Source organism: Arvicola amphibius, chromosome X (assembly GCF_903992535.2).
Source record: "Arvicola amphibius chromosome X, mArvAmp1.2, whole genome shotgun sequence".
NCBI lineage: Eukaryota > Metazoa > Chordata > Mammalia > Rodentia > Cricetidae > Arvicola > Arvicola amphibius.
This window is the reverse complement of record NC_052065.1, coordinates 15,151,223-15,154,698: the sequence shown is the minus strand read 5'-3', so window position 1 is coordinate 15,154,698 and position 3,476 is coordinate 15,151,223. Positions and strand designations below refer to the sequence as shown.

The following is a 3,476-nucleotide window of genomic DNA, read 5'->3' as shown; positions in this document are numbered from 1 at the left end:
CTCTGGGTTTCCACTCCTTTAGAAGTTTGCTTTCATTGTGTTTTAAAATTCCCTGTAGGGCATTGTCAGTCTTGTAAAATATCTAATTTTGAATGGGGGCGGGGAGGATAGATAGTGGATATGATGATTTTAGGCATCAAAACAAAATGAATTGCATAGTATAAACTATTGGAAGAAACAAGCAGAAGCCAAGGAAGTGTTTGTGCAGGCCATGAATGTGAAAATGTAAAGCGGCAAAAAGCAACAAAGCCAGGCAAAGACCTGTTCTGGTGCCACATAAAGGATTTTATTTTGAACCAGGAAGCAACAGAAAACAAGAAGAGATTCAGGATTGAGGGGCTTGGCAGTTGACTCAAATACCAGAATTGAATTTGTGCTGGTACAAGGAGGCGTTGAGAAAACCTTCTCATTTCTACACTAAGCTCATCGGATCACAGCACTTATTTCCATAATTCGCATTCACACAGTCTGGGATTGCTTTAGAATTCAAATTTTCTGTAAGTATTTTGTAAATAGTTTTGATGATGAAGGTGCCACTCCTGTGACAGTATTGACTGCTGTGCCTTTTTGTTTGTTTGTCCCTGGAAGGAAGGCAAACATTCAGGAGTAGCCAAACTAAGACACAGCTGACATCTTGAGTCAGATACCATTTTTCTGGTGAGGAGCTTCACTGTGCACTGTAGGATGTTTAATGCCATCCCTGATTTCTACCCACCAGATGCCAGGAGCAACATGTCTCCAGCTCGTGACTACCAAATTTGACTCCCGATTTGGCCAAATGTCTTCTCGGGTAGCAAAATCAAGACCTGGATGAGTACTTGCTAGTGTCATTGTCGCTGCATGCCATTGATGTTTTACCAAGAAAGAGCAGATGTCAGCTTTCCAACACCAGATGCACTGAACAGGCAGGCACATGTCTCTGCAGCCACTTGTATGTGCTCCTGGAGCTGAGATAGAAATCCATCTTGAGTCGGAGGGCACTGGCTCATTCCTCAGGAAGTTCAAGGTCCATTTATCAGTACCATAATAAAAAGTCTGTTTGTGTTCAGGTTGCTTTTTTCCCCCACAGAAACCATTATCTCTACAGTCACTTTCTGAAGTCACTTTCTTTTAAAGCTAGAGAGAAAATCTTCACCCTGCACCTACCCTCATCTAATCTACTATTTAGATTCGGACTTCAATAATCCGAATCGAAGGCAAGTCTCAACAAGCAGTTTCCAACGTTGGATCCATGCTCTCTTTATCCAAGGAAAAGCAGTACCATATTTTGGAGTCCTGTTCCAAGGATGGGCTACATAATACGGAGGGTCAAGTGAAAGGTGAAAATGCTGGTCCTGTGTTCAAAAAGCACTAAGAGTTTCATCACAGTGAAGAGAGAACATGATACTAAGCGGAAGCCCTTCTGCACTCAGGGCACTTGGCATCTGAGTCATTCACATACACATGGTGCCAAGCCTTTACAGCCTTTGTTGGCATCTCATCAGTTTCATTGTACTAATTTAAGTAGCACTGCCATCTCTTTTGCCCCTCTATGGAAATGCTTCCTGTGAGTGGCGCCAGTCTGTTTAAAGGAAATGCAGAGTTATACTGCAGCAAATGTTTACATCATGTATTTGTAGACTTAAAAAAAATTCCACACAAAATCTTTTCTACATCATTACAGCAATTAAACACTGTGGCCTTTCACCATATACATATTTTCCTGTAAATATGACAACCTGGAAATAGGAACTGCTACATCCACAATGTTTTTAAGTTAGCCAAGAGTAAGACTTCCACAACAAAATTATAACAGAATTTGTCTTGTCCTTACAAAAATAGTCAAAACACACCCTAAACAGCTTGCAGTGAAAATCTGAATAGTAACATCTTTATACTGAAAAACATATTCATGGAAATAGTGTCCTTCTAGGAAATGCTTTATGTTAACATCGTAAGGCAAACTGTAGCATTTATTGTTACCTGGAGACCATGAGTTTTTAAAAACTCAGAAATCGAGTTTTAGACCCTTTTGTTTAGAACCTGTAAGTGTACAAAGTGCATTAAAATATCTTTATCCAGTTACCCAAAATGTACATAAAAATGACTGAGACAACTTTTCAGTTTATTCAGGGAAGGCAAATACATATTTTTGTATTGTCAAAAGTCCTAAAAAGTTTTTAGAGAAAAATGAAGATTTTTTTCCACTGAGATGTGCAATTTTAAGATGTGAAATTGTCTTAAGCTGCTATCAAAATATTCATCTGGGTATAAATAATATAGTAAATATCTAAAATATATCCATTAAGAAAAAGGACAGAATCTGCCAGGGAAGAGACAAAAAGACACAGAATCTTTGTCTTCCATGAAGCCCAGATTGGCAAGTACATCAATTGTGACCACATGGAGCTTAAATGGAGAGTGTAGTGAGTCATTTCGGGAAACGGTTGATTTGATTAAAAACAAACCCAATTCTTCAATCTACCAGTCTTTCAGTCAATGGCTGGTTGACATGGTAGCCCAGATCAATATTTTAGCAACTAAACCATTGAAACCATTTAGCAAGTGAACCCATGCCAATGTCCTATGCCAAAGACCACCTGAGGAAGTCTTAATCCAGGGATCATTGCACTGTATCAGATCAGCATGAAAAGAATTTTATCTGAAATTTTATTAGCAGGTCCTATTAACAGATTCCCCTGCTGGAACAGTAAATTTGAAATTTTGTCTCCCAACTCTATGTAAACTATACTAGGATATAAGGGGATATCTACATTTTTCAAAGTGTGCTTCCTAAAGAGTGTCACTTTAGAGGAATGTATGCTGATGACGAGTGTTTTCTGTAGTGTGTCATATCACTTTTCATATATACTGTTTTGGGTGACTTTTACATTTGGACATGGTAGTGTTCAAGGCCATGTGCTGATGTCCTAGAGAACAAAATTACTTGAAAGCGGGATTGGAATTTGTAATGGAACATGTTCATTTCCATAGACCCAGAAAGAAAAAGAAAGCTTGATTTGTGGCAGGGCAAAATAGGGCACCTATTAAATGTAGCAAAAGAATTTCACAGGCCTAAAATAACTCGTAAGAGGAAAGGAAAAACAGTCTTATACTATGGAACGGAATCCCTCTTTTGATAAAATCCAAATCAGCATGAATTCTTGAATCATCTGTAAGATTCAAAATGACAAGGTTCAATTGTAATCTCATTCATGATGTTAGCCCAAAAGCGTCAGCCCTGGAGAAATGGGTGAAAACATGACTATAGGGTTAAGAAAACCTTTTCTTCTCCAGATCATCCCGTCAGTAACAACTAAACTTGAGGTCCAAAGTTAATTCTCTCCTTCTCCCTTATTCCCCATACTATTTGATCCAATACAAATTTCTGACATCACAGTTAAGATATCTCAAGTTCAGCCAGAGAAAGGAAGCCTGTTTACTTCCTTACTAGATTCTAAATGCCTTTTGCTTTTTAAATAGCTGCATACTCCATT

At 38.4% G+C, this 3,476-nt stretch overlaps 1 protein-coding gene across 2 annotated transcripts in view; it reads right to left on the bottom strand.

Annotated features, from left to right (window-relative positions):
• Positions 1–264: 264 nt before the first annotated feature.
• The window catches only part of Mid1 (midline 1), a 118,558-nt gene continuing 115,346 nt past the window's right edge, over positions 265–3,476 (bottom strand). For both annotated transcript variants that reach the window (XM_038316183.1, XM_038316184.1), the window contains exon 10: positions 265–3,476. This exon is cut by the window's right edge and continues 781 nt beyond it. The gene's annotated coding sequence lies outside the window, so the exon portion shown is untranslated.